The following is an 18,610-nucleotide window of genomic DNA, read 5'->3' as shown; positions in this document are numbered from 1 at the left end:
TCAAGTATTTTCAGGATATAGAAAGCAGGAAACAGCAACACATTATGTAATTCAACCATTTTATACTGCCATAATAAATATTTAGAAATTCCAAGACTCTAAAGAAGCCCTTCGTGCACAGTATCAGCATTCATCCCTTCAGGGTGTAACATGCAGACTGCTTCTCCATAGGGAGTTTTATCTTATTTCATTTTCGTACTGCATTCCAACTCTATGTCGCCAACCAAATTGTTTCCTGTTTTATTGTACAAAAGACCAAGAAAAAGTTTAGCAATCACTATCTACTTTTAATGCATACTGATGAAATTACATACGGTATCTAATATACCTACTCTTATTTAACTGTAAGAAATCAACAGGGTCACAGAAGGTCTAGAGAACTGCATTATTACACACATGCCTAATACTTAAAAATACTTAGACGTGTACTGTAATTACTTCATTTCCATAGTAAAAAATTTGCATTTATAAGCTTATAGGTATAAAATGCTTAGCTCATTTAAGAAGGGGGAGTGTCACACAATTCAGAAACTACTTTTTATTTTTTATTTCAAGAATATCACAACCTTGGATACACTATAACAATGAATAACTATTACGGACACTGTTACAATCCTGCTCTTCTGAAAAGTTGCAGTCTAACTGGCTATCACGATGAGCAAGATGGGAAAACATACCTCTTCCAATTTTTAAAATAAAGTTATCCAAGCAATAATTTTGTTTTAAAATGTCGCTATCATCACTTATTTAAAATAATTCAAGTCTGAAATAAAAACATATCTACAAAAAACATCCTGAAATAAATTGTGATAAGCTGAGTTACAGAACTGTCCCACATCCTAACAGTTCACTAGACCAAAGGGAGAACTGAAGAACTGGAAGTGAAACGCACTAGCTCCTGAAATCTGCAATATCAATGTTACACAAAGCTTTGCTGGTCATTGCTTCTAACAGCAGTAATTCATGGGCTTGATAGGATTCTTTGATAGGATTCACATATAGCCAAACATTATATAATTAAAACACAGGGACCAGCAGCTCTTTCTAAAGACCATACTAGTTAGCACATTAGTCAAAGATACACAGTGCAAACATCTAAAGCAACATCTGCATTAGAGATGTTTACAGCTGTAACCATTACCCTTGTGCCTATGCTTCTGATCCTGAGAGAAGTACTATTATCTTGACTACCTGAATTAACAATTACTATTGGTACACTGAACAAAACAGTGTTTAATAAAACTACTGCCTTGCTTCCTATTCTAGCAACATATTTCAGTTTCCCTACAGACACTGCAGGGAGAGGAGATGGGAGAAATCATGTTTTCTTACTCCTATCAAAGGATCAGGCTCTGGCTATGATAAGAAACATTAAGTGGAGTGCTGATTTAACTGGATACATCAAGTGCTGTATGCACCTGCAACAGAAATGAAAAAGTACCCTGTTGTCTTAGGCAAAAAGAAAGTCAACATAAAAGAACAACTAAAAAAAATCCAATGTGTGTTTTTCAAACAACAACAAAAAAATCAGCCATCTCCATTAGCTTAGCTTACAATCATGTCATGTCTGGAGCATGCTAATAATAGTGCCTGACAAAGTAAAAACAGTTATCACATTGCGAAGTCTGAATTATTCCCACCGAACACAACACTTAAAAACAAAACTAAAGAATTTATTTTTCCAAAGCAGTTTTATAAACATAACCTAGTCATTAGAATATGCAAGTATGAAGTGACCCACGCAATACTACTACTAAATGACTACAACATATACATTCTGCTAGGGCAACGTAAGCAGTTCTGAGAATTGCTTATCTTTGAACCGCTATGTTGCAGCTCTTTGCTTTAAAGTAGAAAGCCAGAAAATGAAAGTTTCTGCTTTCTTCGCTTCATGTAGAACACCCATGGCCATGCACGTCAGGTGCCACAATGGCAGACCTTGCAGGAAAGGCAGTAACATTGAGGAGCTATAGTCCTTGCTGCATCGAACTTAAAATCTATATTATTGAAATCTATATTAGCAGCACAGTTCAAATGGACAGCCAACACGTCCTCCTACTTGTCGATGCAGTTATGCTCTGTTATTTTTCACTGTGGAAATAAAAACAATTCTTACAGAAGCAGATGGATACTCTGCAAACAAATTGTTTTAAATGAGCTAGCTGAAGGAACAGCAGCATCTTAGGCACAGCAGTTAGAATAGGCCTTGAAAGTGTACCTCTCTAGAGGAAGAATTTGAAAAAAATAGTTAAACATTTATATTAGTAGGGAGGACTTTTTTTTTTTTTTTTTTTTTTTTTTAAGATTACACTCCAAGGCAATCATGGTATGGCAGTAAAAGGGCAGAGGCAGTTTGGTATCCACTCTCAGCTGCTCTCTAAAGCCCTTGAGTCAGAGGCGAAGCATGACAACGATGTGAAGGTGGTAGAGCAACCTGAGGACACAACTGGTTTGCAGCCAGCTTCATTTTCCGCTTTACATGTAGCATATGAAAAACAGCAAAATACTATTCCTAAATCACTCTACAGTAGTACTTCTTTTTTTTTTTTAATGTGAAGACAAAACAGCAGGAGTAGTGTTAGGGCGTACAGGCTGTGTCACAAGTCCTAGATGGGACTGAAACAATCTAGTCAGGTACCAACACCAGTTCCGCAGCACACATTTCTGTATGCTTGCGATCTCCCTTTTCTGAGCAACACCTGAGAAACATACAGTAAAATAATTCCATTGTCTTCTATCACAACGTTAATATGCTTTAAAAAAAAAATTCTCTGTGGCACCTATAGTATGCAAAGTATTTAATATACAGCAAACAAACAGCCTCTCTTCCCTGCTTTCCCTCCATGTAGGCACCTACGTAGGTACAATTTCTTTGACTTTCTTGATCAGGGGGCCACACTAGCCAACAGCTACCTTTCTTCAGGTTTGACAGGGATACACAATATCATTTATTTTCAAGAAGTTTAATACAGAAATTTGGTTCTGAAAGTTGGCTAGAGAGCTTTTCTTCCAGGAGGAAATACAATAGCCTAAGATCTGACTCCTGCTAAGACCTGCATTTGGAAATCATAACCCTCTGAATTGATGCTGTGGGTACACAGCTGTTGCAGAGCTCATGTTGTGGAAGGTGAGGATCATGTCTCCAGCACCTGGGATAAAGCCCAGATATGCCATTAGTAAACAACACATTCTCAGAGTGGACTTCATACAAAAAGAGAGATCTCAGGGTGAATGTATTCACAGCATAACTGCATTTATTGGTGAGAATGAGGCCAGCTTCAGCTTTTGCATACTACGTGGATGCGTATTTATAATGAGTCACAAATCACTGTGCATCCATTAATTTTATTTTATTTTATTAATTTTAAAAGGTGAGGTTCAGACTCACTTCTAGTCCTAAAAAGAAAAATGGAACATTTTTCCGGGACAAGGTAACACAGTTTGAGGGCAGAGAGTATATAGAAAATCAGTTCCTCTGTCAAAGTGGAAACGTGTGCACGTAGTAGGCAGGCAAGGTGATGATGTTTCTTTTTCAAGTTTCATTGTGCTAGTATCATACTGTTTAACACGCAGACAAATAGGTGGCTTCCCCCTTTTCCCCATATGTATCCTATATTCCCCTTCCCACCTAAGAAAGCCAGATCTGCAAAAAAGTACCCAGAAGTAAGAGTAGGTTGCTACAGATCATTGAGCTTTTGGTATCTGTGTATTTTGGATTTTTGCATTTTATTATTGTTGAAGATAGTTGTATCCACTGGACCCCCTGGGATAAGGTTTGGCCTATTTTTCAAGAGCTTGAAGATTAGGAGGTGGGAACAGATGGTTCTAGTCAAAGTCTTTTAAATCAGTTCCAAAGTGTAACATTTTCACATACTCTCAGTGCTTACCACCCATCTAACAAAAAAAAAAAAAAGAAAACTTAAATCAAAAAGTGACAGAAGAAGAGGAAAAAAAGATGAAAGACTAATTCATTCAGTCTGGCTTTTGTACTTTTAACTTGGTAAGTTTTAATAGTAATGCAACACCCAATCTACTACACTTGTACATGACATGACAAATACTTGAAATATTTAGCATTATTAATACGTAGAAAATAGCTTTGATGGCATTCTGTGCCACACAATGCAACTAAACATTACAGCAATGCAGTTGAACATGCATAGTACAGTAACTAAATTTAATAAACAGTTATAGCACTCTTTTCTGCTCTATCAGTAAGTCAGTAATTCCATGCATCTATTACATAAAAGTTTCCCACACGGTGTTATAAAAAACAGGGAGAAGGAAAATAAAAATTGAGATAAAATATATCTAATAGTCATAAAAACAACAATGCAAATAGTACACCCTCCAGATTTCACTGTCTGTCAGGAAAGCAATTTATCACTTTACAACACTATTTTAATCCTAATTGCAATATGTTTCTATGTTAAGAGAAATACAATGACTAGAACTCTACAGATCTTTCATTTTACAAAGATCATTTAAATTAGTTATTTACAAAATAACTATTTCCTGATTGCCATCTCATTTTCAATCATAATTTCTTAAGCAAAAAAAAATAAAACTGGTTCTAAATGTTATATGACAATGTACAAGTATGTTATTATATGTACTAATAAATATTTTAGTAAAAATACAAAGTACAGATGGGCCAGTACAGACTGTCAGAAAGATCTATGCTGTTTAGATTTGCATTTAGAGGTTGTACCCAAGTACACGTTTGCATTTACAGGCTATGCCTACAAATAAATTGTGCTTCATTTAATAAATACACCCACCTACATTTATATCAAACATTTAACTACAACTTTATAGCATAAGAAAATTATATTAATTTAACAAGTATAGTTTGATTTTATGCAAATCTAATTGCGTTGTACAAAATGCTTTACATAGGCTGAAAGCTAAGCAAAAAAAGCACTAAGTCATGTTCAAGGACATAAAATAAACATGCTGTACAAACAGCAGTCCAAATAAAACCAAAAATCATGTTAGAAAGCTCAGTCTGAAGTAAGGTATCTAACAGTACACTAGAGAAAGTAGACCAAAAATATTGTTACTTATCAACTGCTTCATTTGAAGCACACTCTATCATCACGTAGTGCGGTCCAAAAGAGATGCTATAAGCCACACCAGAGCCCTCCCAGAGCTTAGAAGACACATTAAGAAATATCTTCTGTGTTGGAAGTCTTGCAGCGTAGTCTACACAACAGGTAGAGATGAGCACACAAATGAACTGAATGGCACACCTAAGCAAATTTCTAGTGATAGCCAGTTTTCAACACATGCACATATACCTTGGGAAGTTCTTTTCAAACTCATAGATACAGTGAATGAAAGCCACTTGAAAAAACGTGTAAAGTTTTTATTCATAACATTTAATTATAATATGGAAAAAGTTCTTTAGGAATTTAATGTTAAGTGTTCATCCTTCCACACCCCACAGAAGTGCCTGTCTTCTTTAAAAAAATCCAACCATAAATTAAAACTTAAGCTACATCTAAATTAAGGTTCAATTACTTGTTTGCCTTAAAACATAATTATGTTTTCAAGATATTGTTCTAGTGATGTTCAAGTCTTCAAATTATTTATACTCCATGGCATTAGAAAGCCACATGTTTTACTTTATTAACAGCGCACATTGTGAACACGTTAACATCTAACAGTTAATATGCATATGTAACATGTCATTAAGAAAGACAGCCCCCTCCCCCCCCAAAAAAAAAAAGTTAACATTTGCTTACAGAAGCAAAGTCAACTTTAATCTATACTTGCTGACAGAAAGGATAATATATAGCAGACAATTCTGTTGTTTTTTTTTTCTTTTTTCCATGGGTCTCACCATATTAAACTTTCTTTGCTTCCCCTCCCATGTACTCTTTTGTTTTAAAGCAAAGCATTCTTGGATTTAAAAAAATATATTTCAACTTTAATATGGAACCTCAGAATCAATGGCAAAACTGCCCTTTGAATGAGGACAGGTTTTCATGTTAGATAGTGTTACATGCGTTTTCATCCATTAAATTGCAAAAGTATTACTGTTCTTAGATTACTAAATCTACATTGACACTATCATAAGTTATTTATATTGATAAGTTGCATGTCATTATTGTGAAATTTTGTCTTCAACATGACTTGATACTAATCATCAGATTTCCAATTATTTAAGTTGAAGCACTGAAAAGAAAGTTCAAGTCATTTGCTTTGATTTTTTTAGTATAAATAAAGAATACCGTACACTAATATTTATAGAGGAATTCTAGTTCAGTACCTTAACCACAAATATAAGACAATGAATTCTAAGTAATAGAGTACTTACACAATTTAAACAAGGTTAACAGTATGCAATTCTCAAAAACTGCCTGAAGTTTTGGTCTTCATCTGACTTGTATGGCATTCTTTTAAATCTGACTTAGCATCCAGTGTTTAGAGTCCAACTTCCTAATACGTATTTCTCATCACTAAGCTATTTAATAAAAATATTGCAGCAAATATAGTAACATTGTAGAATGTAAATACTTGTTAATTTCATACATTCAATAACAATACTGAAGCACCTAAATTTGACAAGAGAAAAATTCACACTACCTAGAATACTAGAATCTGAACAAAACCAAAGTATTAGGCACAGAACAGAGCAGTACCAAAAAAAAACACAAGTTAGAAATACTCCCAAGCACTGTACACAGAGTCCCCTCCATTGACTTCAGTGGCCTTTGGATCAGACCTCATGACAAATCAATCAACTCTATTCTCTTTCAGTAGAATTACTGCCACCACCTTCAGAAAAAATCTAGTTTTCCAGAAGACCTGAAAGGTGGTGGTTTGTTTTTTTTTGTTGTTACAGAATTGTGTAGTACATTTGAAAAGAATTCTCGTTTATTGGCTATTTACATACCATATTGTTTCAATTAAGTTGTACCTTTTGAAATCAGCAGGAAGAATTATATACCATTTTATTTCAGATAAAACTGACAAGAACTGCTACTATAACTGAAGTTTATACATTGAAGAGATTACAGTGTAGAAGAGATCAGTATCATAAATAATTAGCATCTTATATTATCCTCTACTCAATGCAATTCTTAGTCTATTTTTAGTGGAATTGGTATTTTAGATAACATGGTTTTAGTAAACAATCTTTTACTAGCTCCATACACTCAGTGTGCTGAATGCATACAGTGTTTTCAGGAGCTTTTTTTTTTTTCTTCAAGCTTTGCAATTAAATTTTACTACCCAGCTAACTAAATACATAGGTCGCATATATATGCCTTGTAATTAAAATACATCATTTCTAGAGGATGTTCTTTGCCACAATGCAGTTTTAGAGACAAGTCAAAGAAAGAATTACACCAACATAAAATTAGAAATGCTCCACAGAACTTACTTATTACATAAACACAGAAAAAGCTTTTAAAAATCTAGAATATTAAGCATATTAAAATCTTTAAAGCAGTGCTTCAAACTTCTAGCATCCTTTAATTTGTTTTTATATTCCTGTTTGATGCTGTGTTCTTTGTTCTGATGCTATGCCAGTGAAATTGCATCACCACAAAGCAACATTATGCAAGAATGTCTGGCTAAAATTAAAATGCTATTTCTTTGCATCACAGTTATAGCAAAAATGCAGTTTAGGCATTCACAATGCAATTATTCAAGCCAATATATTCAGTAAATGCTTAATGAAAAAATAAAGTAATGGAAAGCTAGTATGGATAGCTGTATAGTGAGAAAAGCCACCAGGCCGCTCCTCCTTGTGCTAATTACACTCTGGAGTCTGAGTCCATTGCCAAAGATGCTTGATACAGCTACACATCAAAAAATGTCAAAGAAAAAACTAAAAGAAGTTGAAGAGCTCTTAACACAATGGAAAGAGCTGAGTTTAAAGAAGTATTTTGCATAACAGCTTATTGTTCAGAAAAACACCTAACTCCTCTGCAAAACAAGCTGCACATTAGGGCACAAACATTGATCAAGATTTTCCCCAGACCCAAGTGTTCCTAATACATAGTCCTTCATTTCTGAGGAGAACCAATCCATTTCCTGAATAATGTTTTTCCGTCTGCTAACGCGTAATACAGCAGCAACAGAATAAAATATAACTGTATCAACACTAAACAATCTGATTCCTGATTTGGACAGACTATGAATAAATACCAAGTGGACACTGTTTACAAAGTAAACACACACAAAGTAAACAGTTATCTAATTTACGGAAGAGAAACAGTTAAAAAGCAAGGACCTTGAGGGAATCTGTATAGAATATTGCTAAAAAAAGGAGAATGTAAATGATACTAAACATCCCAAAATGACAATTTACTTTTTGCCTTTTTCTTTAAAACATCACTATGTTGAACAACGATGTCTATTCTTAACATTCCCAAAATTTATTGAAACTCATGAAGCAACAAGAAGTTTCATTATAGTTAAAGGATCTAAATTGTTTCATCTTCAATTTCCAAAATGTTAAAGGAAAAATAGAAACTTGTGTCCACAGACTGTAGTAACAGTGAAATTAATCCCTCCTAATATAAATGCATGCTGTCATTACTGACCACACAGAATTTCTTAATCATAGGTTCTATGATTTTAAGTGTGTACATCTCACTGCAACAATTCTTTAGCAAAAACAGTGTGCTTTACGTTCTCTGTGCTGCTTTATGCTGTAAAAAAGCAAAAACCATTTTTTACAACAAAATAGTTTACTTCGTTTTGCATGCCCATAAAACGTACCAAGTAGCTTTAAGATGCACATTGCATTTCTTCCACTGATGAGGGAAGTTGAGAGGATGAACATAGGTTTTTAAAACTGCATAAACCACAAAGCCAAGCTTACACAGAACAAAGAACAAATCTAGCATTACTCAGCAAGAAGAATAGAAACATGCACGCACACATACACACCAGCAGTACTAATGATCCTAAAGGGAAAAAATACTGCTTTGTTATGCAAATACACCATTTCAAAAATAGAGAAAATTAAATGATGTCATTCAAGCTAACATCCTTACCTCAATGGAAAAGAGGCAAGAGACACCAACCCCCCCACAAGCACTCATTTCAATGGTGTTTTGCTTAAATAGGATCCTGCAGCACTTAGCCCCAAGAAGAACTGGGGAACAAACTTCCGAACTGCTTATTTTAAAAATATAACATCTGTTTTTCCAACCTAGTTTATCTGAATAACCAATGCAATGCATGTACTATCATGTATTCACAGGTATTTCACAGAATTTCATTTATAACGCAACTTAGTTAATGGTTTCTAAATATATAAGAACAAGTATATTTTTAATTCCAATAATTTAACGTACAACAATTGAAATGTGCTAAGAGGCACAATAAGAATTTTAAAATGTGATATAACAAATTAATTTGATACTTAACAAGAGTAAATGCATTAAGGTAGCTTCATGTTATTACTCATCTAAAAAAATCACATGTATTCTCTTGCAGCAGTGTTTAACGTTCAAATAACAGGTATTGCATATAATTGCATATAATCAACAGTTTCTTAGAATTGTCAAAGCACTTCAATTTTAGAGAAAAAACAAAAGAAAAAACCCAAAACACATGCAGACTTACTCTACAGCCACATAAACAACAATTTAATCATAATGAATAAACTCCAGAAATCAAAGCTATTCTATCAGCATTCTCCATAGTTTCATGAACGATACCGAAAGTCACCTACACTTCTGTAAACCTGCATTACCCTCTGATCTCAGTATGCTGTAGCAGCTAGCTTTAGCTGATACACTTCAAAGTGAATTAAATGCTTTTCTTCCAACGTCTTAGAAATAAATTATGCTATAGGTTGTTTTTTCTTATTAGCCTGCAGAAGGGGGTGAATGGATCACTAAAACACCAAGTATGAGAAAAAAGAAACATTAGTTATCAATAGAAACCTGCCGGGTATCACCAAGCTGTTGTTATAACAGCTTTTCAGTCAATTTGGTTACAAAAGCATCTGCTTATAGAAAGTAAAACTCTAATGAGGTACATCAGGAAAATAAACACTGAAGCTGTGCTTACACAGGATGGTAGCACTCACACAGCCATATCAGAAATAAAGTGTTTTATGACTAAGACAGCACCCTATCTTGGCTTTTCCAGCCTTGACATAATCTCTAGACTACTTTAGTCACACTATAATATTCATTTTTAAGGCTTCTATTCTTCTACAAGATCTTAAAATCCCAGGTCTTGAACAATCACTGACATCACAGTCAAAGCCTTCAATATAGACATTTCTACCTTTATCTTGATGAAGCCCTACTACAAAATTTTAGAAGCAGACGAGCATACAAAAGCCTCTTTAATGCCTAGATGACCGTGTTTTGCAGCCATTTATTTCGTACATAACAAATACTAAGTCAAGCATTGTACAGCTATTATTAATCAAACACTTCTAGAGACAGATCTGCACCTTGGCTCATTTTAACAGCAAATCTAATTTGGGGGATCAGGGCATAACAGACTGCAGCTCTTTCTTAAAAAAAAAAAAAAAAAGAAAAAAAAAAGGTGACATTTGAGCAAACCTTACCAAAGAATGCTTGCCTGACTGAGGACTGACATTTCCTTTCTCTAACTTGCTTAACTAAAAAATAGGCATTCTGGCCAATTCCTACAGTACCCCAAGGCAGCTGTATATTACTTTCAGTTGCAACTTGTGAATACTTTCTTTTTCTTTCTGTCTCTTTATTTTGACATGCATATTATGTTAGCTGATTTCAATCATGTTGCATGAGTGGATGACATACCTTAAAAGATTAAGTTTTGCCACCTGGGACTATTCCAGAAATTCAGTACTTTATAGCATCTCATACCCTTCTTCATCCTCTTTGCGCTTGTATTATCAATAATAGCTTTCTTTCCTATTTTATGCCTAACTACAAGTTGTTCAAGGCTGCAGTTGATACAAGTCAGCTTGAAGTGTCATTCCTCTTTCATTCCCATTACCCGATGTGGCTGCTCTATTGTATACAACACTCTGCTGCCATCTATTTGACAGAAAAAATACAACTGCATGAATGCCACAAGTGCTTGCCTTCCCTTTCCACCAGCTTTTTCTTCCCCTACAGCAGCTGTTAGAAGGAAAACTACCAAGGATCTTTTCATCACTTCCCTCTGCTCATCCCCAGAGTTAGAAATCAGTTCAGCAACTATTTTTGCACTTAAAAAGTGCTACAATTCAAGTAGAGATGCACAAATTATATGAAAATATGTTTATTAACCATTCAGTTTAACATCATTTATGCCCTCAAACAAGATTCCAATTCCGAAATTTGTTTTGAAGCATTTTTTTTTTATATTTACTTATGTAGCAGCAGAGCTAATTGAGGGCTTGATTTCAACAACATTTACCTAGACCTATCGAGGGCCACAGCACTGAATGAAAATAGATTCCACTGCAGCCCCCTACTACTACACCAGATTCAAAATTCAGAAGTCAGTCAGGAAGTCAAATTACGGAGCCTTAAAGCAGAAACCACACACAAAGCAGGAGATGAAGGAGTTGGTACTTTATCCGTCATCAGGGTCACAAAGATAAACACCACTTCATTCATCACAGGGTTCAGCCTGCTTTGTATGCAACTGCACAACACAGGAACAGCAGTTTTAAAATGTCCCTTACTTGCATTTGCAAGAGACACCCACTGAAGCCACAAAGAAACCTGAAATCTATAATCTTCAGTTATAGAGCCATGACATTTTGCTATTTAATTTCCAAGCCATGTGGAAAAGTCCTGAATCTGGGCCTTTTGACATCTGATTAAAATCTTAAATACTTTTTAGTTTTTTCAAAAACATGATTATTTACGTGTATCATGTAAAAAAAAAAAAAAATGAAAGCAACTTATTAGTAAAAATGTGCTTTGCATTTATCCTGGAAGTGATCCGTAAGAAAAAACAAAGGCAAAGATCAAAAAAGCAAAACCCTAACAAGTTATCATAGAAACCACAAATAAAGGTTACTGGAATCCAAAAAGCATACAAACTCATGCTGTTTTCTAGAGAAGGGGGGGAAAAATTCCCTGGGAGCATGGCCAGGGAGATTTTTGTTGAGGGAAGGGGGCAGGTAAGGAGAAAGCGAGAGAGGCAGAATAGGAGGGCACAGAGACAATACTAGCACACAGCAGTCATTAGATATTCTGTGGTGTTAAAACATGCCCATAAACGTAACACCCTAATTTTCTCATTGGTATTGACATAAAGAGTACTTGGTTTGGGGAGCTATTTGTTAATGCTTATATTTGCTAATAACTCTAATACATACTAGTAACACCGAGCGTGTTATTCCATTGTTCTTTTCATGTATTCACAGCCATAATACCTGTATTTAGCTATTAAAGTTAATCTGCTTAATAAAATTAATAGTCGCGCTAAGCTACTAAACATTTTGGTTTAGATCTATTTAGTCCGACCATACAGGCCACAATTACAAAGACTGTGTGAAGTGCCATAAATATTTAGTGGGTCAAATGAAGAACCATACAAAATGGCAATTGTTACTTATTACTGGAATTGCCTTTCTTTCTAGGCCACACACAAAATCTGTTTGAACAGGTAATATAAGTATTACATTAAAAAAAAAAACACGCAGAATAATCCAAGTGTAAAACTAGCTAAAATCTGATTGCTTAAAAGGAGTCAGATTGCTTAAGGAGTTTGTAAACTACACACAGAAGAACACTGCATGCAAGCGTTAGAAAGCAGCACTCAGGAGGCTTATTCTGCCCTCTGGTGCACTACAACTTCATCCCACAAGGACACAGCATCCTGGACAGAACTCAGGAAAACACCCGAGTAATTCTAACAGCCTGAAATTAAAGTGGTTACAGAGTGTGCTGAGCTACATTAAGACTGTTCAGCACTTTACAGGATCATATCCTTAGTATCTACCAGCACCAGCAAAAGCAATAAAGCATTCTGGGGGACAGAAAGTAGCCCAGCCAATTCTTATGCCTCTGTATTTACAGCAGAGAGACTAATTGCCCTGGCTAATAACCAAGACACCATCACATGAGGCAGTGTAAAAGCACAGAATTTGCTCTTTTGCATAACAATTTTCTTGCAAGGCTGTGTTTGTGAGGCTGGTGTTACAAGCTGCCACGACCAACAAACAGATGGCAGGAGATGGACAGGTACCCAAGCATGCCACAGAGCATGGTACTAGAGGGTTGCACAGGGAGATCCTAAGCAGAAGTACCCGGGGGCCAAAGGTTCTCTATTTATAGCCTTGTTACAGCACAAATCAGGTTGGGGAACTAACTTCTTGGCTAATAACGTGAATGGCCATACATGCTAAATTAGGAGCAATTTGATATCATCTTGAGACAATAAAATATTCTATAAAGCATAACTATAAAATTCTTCAACTCCATAAAATTAAGGTACATTAGGCCTACTTTGCCTATGAATAAGTATTACATCTCTACAAAAGAGTGCTGCTAATATTCTTTTCAATTAGGTAGACTGGATCTTGTTACACAGAACAGCCAAACTACTTGTTTTATAAAATGCAAAAAATCCGTTTGTTTTCCAAGCAGCTGTGAGCTTCTGTGACATTTATAACAAAACCTATGCAATAAAGCTACAGCAGAACATGGTATACTGAACAATAAGATCCATGAGGTACAGTATACAGAACATTCATTATGCAAGATGTAATGCACAATTTAAGCCTTGTTACTAATGCAGTATTTTAGAAAAAAATGCAATCAATTCCTTGAGTTACCTAGCCTGCAATTTCATACAGGTGAGACTGCAAACTAAAAAACAACTTTTGCCACAAGTCAGCACTGCAGAACTGGAACTATCTGCGTAAATATACAGTTACAATACGAGCACGTAAGTGGCACTAAGATTACTGATTGGTATTTATTTGTGATAAAAATCCACCCTACAAAGTAGCGGGAAACATTTCTGTTTAACATGGACTACAATACTAAAACACATCTCCAGCACAAAAAAAAAAAAAAAGAACTATTTTAAGAACTAATCTACCAAACAGGCAATGCCTAACTTAAAGTTACTTGAGTGCAATATGACTGAGATGGTTAAAGCTAAACCAAACCAAGTTTAAGGATTTTCAAAATGAGGGTCCTAGCAAAGAGCTGCTCTGTCCAGAATGCATGTTCCCCCAACCTAGCTAAAAGACTTTGAAACGATCGCAGAACGGAATCAGGAGACTTTGGTTCTCAGTTCTGCCTTACTTCTGGGTTATGCTATTTAAGGTTGTGCCTTGACCTTCTTCATAGCTAAGTACTCACCAGACACACTATGGAAGCAGCTTCTTCATGAGACCACCTCAGGGTGACATTCTCTCCTACACTGATTTTTATCAAATTTTCAACTATTTAACTATATGAATTATAAAGCGGGTGAGGAAAGCGAACTGTCTCTCTAGTATCTCTGATAAAACCTGCAAGAGAGAGACAGCAATATTTCTAAGTATTTGATACACTTGTACCCTGAACAGAAGGATGCTAGCTTCGAGGCTGTGTCCCAAACACTGCCTTCCTCACCATAAAGTAACACAGCACCACACGCCCCCAGCACTGTTCAAAAGCACTGTTACAACTGCAGGAAAATGGAACCTATAAGAGCATGGTCGGAAGTAAGGAGGAAGCCCTGTCTTCCATAAGGTTCTGGACTCCTCAAGCCAGGAGAAGTCCAGGTACGCAAGCAGGCTTTACAACATGTAGTAGGAAGGCTTTCTTCAGCTGACTAGAAGAAACTTTACATTCATAGGCTTTGGCCCTCATGGAGGACTTTCACCGTCCTCATATCTGCTGTAGGAACCACACAGCAGGGCACAAGCAATCCAGGAGGTTTCCTGAGCGCATTAATGATAAGCTCCTGACATACGTGACTGAATAACCAACAAGGGGAAATGCTATAAAGACCTGATTCTTACAGACATGGAAGAACTAGTTAGGGCATCCTTGGCTGCAGTGTCTGAGACTGTGGAGTTCATTGATCCTGAGAGGAGGGTCCATGACATGAAGCAGGATGACAATCCTGGACTTGAAAAGAGCAAATTTTGGACTGTTCAGGGATCTGCTTGGTACAATACCATTGGATACAGTCCTCAAAAGAAGAGGGATCTAGAAGAGCCCACTGATTTTCTCAGATCTCCTCTTCCACGCTCAAGAACAGTCCATCCCAACACCACCACTACCATTCCATCCAACCCCACTACTGTGAGCTGAAAATTAATTCCTGCACATCTCCTAACACCCATATGTTTACAACGAATTAAAACTAATTAAAACTGAGCAGAATGTAAACTAAAGATGAAGAAAAGAAACTTGTACACATCTTGCCAGGTAAAGAACAGAGCATTTACTGACTTTTTAAACATAGTTATATGCAAGTAAGATACTGCCCTTCAATGTTGCATGTGTAAGGAACACTTATCACAGAAAAGCCAACTTGCTTTCATCTCATAAAACACATTTGCTATAAAATTTCTACCAACAAACCCCAACAGTAAGTAGGTAAAATCCAGGTTGCTAACTCAATGCAATTTAAAGAAGTAAATGGAACAGTTATGGCTATCTGCACTACAGACCCATGGGACTAGACTATTTAATACACGGCTACTAGGATAACAACAGCACCAAAACCAGAGTCGTTTCTTCAGTCCTATATGTAACTGCTCAGTGCAGTTTAAACTGCTGAAAGCAAAAGACCATCAGTACAACACAACTCAAAGTACAAATCTTACAGCATAGTCAACAGTGGCAGAATCCTTGTCCTTTAGAGAAGAATAGTTCTAAGTTTACATCTGTGTGCATCTACTGAAACACTATGAAGAAGGGACTCTTTAGCCAACCTAGCATTTGGATAATTGAACTTGAAGGCATTTAACAGATGGATACAAGCAGAGTTTTGGTAACTATTTAGATTAAGCCATCTGCATGCTACCTATGCACAATAATCTGTTATTTAGAGTCAATACACTGTAAACAATTACTCCAACAAAACTTCAATGAAAACAAATCATGATTAGCACAGTGGATTCCCAAAGCACCAAAAGTGAGAGCAGCAAGACGTACAAAGACTGGATGGAGAACATGAGGCTAAGTTGCCTATTTAGTTGCTACAAAGTGAATGTGCTACTGTTTTCTGAACACCCAGTGAGGAAGTTACTGTACGGATAGCTAATCCCCATTCCTCATCAAAACAGACAGGAATGCACACTGGATAATTTGTTCCTACTGATGATATCATTCTGTTAAGTTTAGTGTTTTTAATAATGAGTAAGTTTCAGCCTTCTCTCACTTTCTCCCATGCACAAGATCAGATCAGCCTCTCAGTGACCTACTTTATGAGTCATAATCCTCACTATTTATGATTCAGAAAAACGTCTTCTCTGACAGTATTTCCCAGACTACCGTGGGTTCATTCCAAGAACCAATTTCATCTTCATTGGTTTCCTACAGGAAACCAGACCAACTTCCTATTATTTTGTTTTCCTTCATTTCAGCATGGGCTCACATAAAACTAACTGGAAGTGAGAGCACTAGAAAAAAAAACTTTATTCTACATAAACACAAGCCAACATAAACACCACCAAAAAAATACTGAAGACGTCACTGGTTGAAAGTAACCTGAATGTGAAGCAAACTATGATTAGAAGACCTTTTCTTCCTTCCCCAAACATGATGAATGCAGGTAGAAGGGGTAAAATTACATAAGCAAAGTTTAAGGGCAAGAAATGTTCAGTTCGGAGTGAAGACATTCACTTCTAACAGGTTTTCAAGTTCTCACCCCTCTCCTCTTCTAACACTGGGAATTGTTTTAAAACTGTACAGACTGTTGAACAGCTTTTAAGTACTATCAGTACCATAGTGAAGTCCCCCAGTCACCTCTGTCAGGCTTGGGGTACCTAGGTTCTTCCCCAGCTGCAACAGCAGAAGCATTACTGGAGATGTTAGGAAGCATGATAAGCACCCCCTAAAGAAGCCCCTGCCTAGACTTCACCTACGTGCAGCAGAGCTTCTTAGCATTGTTTAAGTATTGGTCTGCTGCATTCAAGCTAGCTTCTGAAAAAGTTGTTTCGATGTCTCTTCACTGTGCTCCAGAGCACTTTGGATCTCTAAAAACCAAGACTCAGCACCAGATCCACACTGGCTCAGAAAGTTCAACCAGTGAAATACTTGAGGAATCAACTTTCCCAGAGCCCATGGCAGCGTTATGCAAGAACCTACTGCTGCATAACCACCACCACCCATTTACTACCTCCCAGTGCTGTGATTTGAGCTGCTGGCAGATGCAGCAGCCATATGGATATAGTTTGGGTCTAGAACATCAGAACCATGTTAACAATCCCTAGGGGCACGAGCCAATTCCACAGAGATTGTTAACCAACGCGCTGGTTTAAGAAGCAAAGTGCTGGAACACCCAACCATAGGCTGTAAATAACTTGCAAGGTTTGCTGGTTCAGGTTTCATTCTGCAAAGCAGCAGATAAACTGCCTTCTGGACCAGAGCTGCCCTTGGAGTCATGTAGCCTTGTTCCTACGATGCTGTACCCAAGCTAATAAACCTAACCAGACCCATGTGTAGCACAGAGAAAACTGGATAATTCAATCATGCAAGCAATTTGAAAGCAAGATTATTCCCATTTCATCTCTATACTCTGCTGTATGCCTTGTCAATAGCTGGAGTCTTTCAGCATGATTTCCTCATGGGTTTCAAGACTTGTGGGTTGATAGGAGCGACACATTGCTTTTTGTAGGAAGGCTGACTTACAAAACCGAAGCCAAACTCGTTTTCATAAAGCTAAATGCTCCTTCAGTTTTCCCCTCAAGAAAGGCTAGGGAATTTTACGGCTTAAGAATACATTTTGTTGTGGTTTAACCCAACAGGCAGCTAAGCACCACACAGCCATTCACTCACTTCCCCCAGGTGGGATGGGTCAGAGAATCTGCAAAAAGGTAAAACTTGTCAGTTGAGATAAAGACAGTTTAATAGGACAGAAAAGGAAGGGAAATTAATAATAATAATAGAATACACAAAGCAAGAGATGCACAATGCACTTGCCCATCACCTGTTGACCAATGCCCAGCCAGTCCCCAAGCAGCAGCAGCCTCCTGCCCATCCAACTCCCCCCAGTTTTATTGCTCATCATGACACCACATGGTACAGGGCATCCCTTTGGCCAGTTTGGGTCAGCTGAACTGGTTCCCTTCTCTCACAGCTTCTTGTGCAGCCCCAGCCTCCTCCTGGCAGGGCAGTGTGAGAAGCTGGAAAGTACTTTACTCAGTGTTAAGCCCTACTCAGAAACAACTAAAACATTGGTTGTTATCAGCATTATTCTTATCCCAAATCCAAAACACCGCACCATACCAGCTACTAGGAAGAAAATTAACTCTATCCCAGCTGAAACCAGGACACTTTTCTATTGCACACATTTAGGAAGGACGTAAGCATAACAATTTGCTACTTGGCTATCAGTTTTAGTTTGTAATCACAACATGGAGTCTGAATGAGGTTTTGCAAGTTTACCCATTAGTGAACTGAGTTGAAAATAAAGCAATATAGCCTAACATATGCAACATGTACATGAAAGTTGTCTGCTCTACTGTTCATAC

General features: G+C 36.7%; 1 protein-coding gene across 3 annotated transcripts in view; it reads right to left on the bottom strand.

Annotated features, from left to right (window-relative positions):
* The window catches only part of GMDS (GDP-mannose 4,6-dehydratase), a 412,629-nt gene that overhangs the window by 324,667 nt on the left and 69,352 nt on the right, over positions 1-18,610 (bottom strand). The window lies entirely within an intron of this gene.

This window comes from Cygnus atratus, chromosome 2 (genome assembly GCF_013377495.2).
Source record: "Cygnus atratus isolate AKBS03 ecotype Queensland, Australia chromosome 2, CAtr_DNAZoo_HiC_assembly, whole genome shotgun sequence".
NCBI classification, from domain to species: domain Eukaryota; kingdom Metazoa; phylum Chordata; class Aves; order Anseriformes; family Anatidae; genus Cygnus; species Cygnus atratus.
The sequence above is the reverse complement of the archived record's forward strand: the minus strand, read 5'-3'. Positions and strand labels throughout refer to the sequence as shown.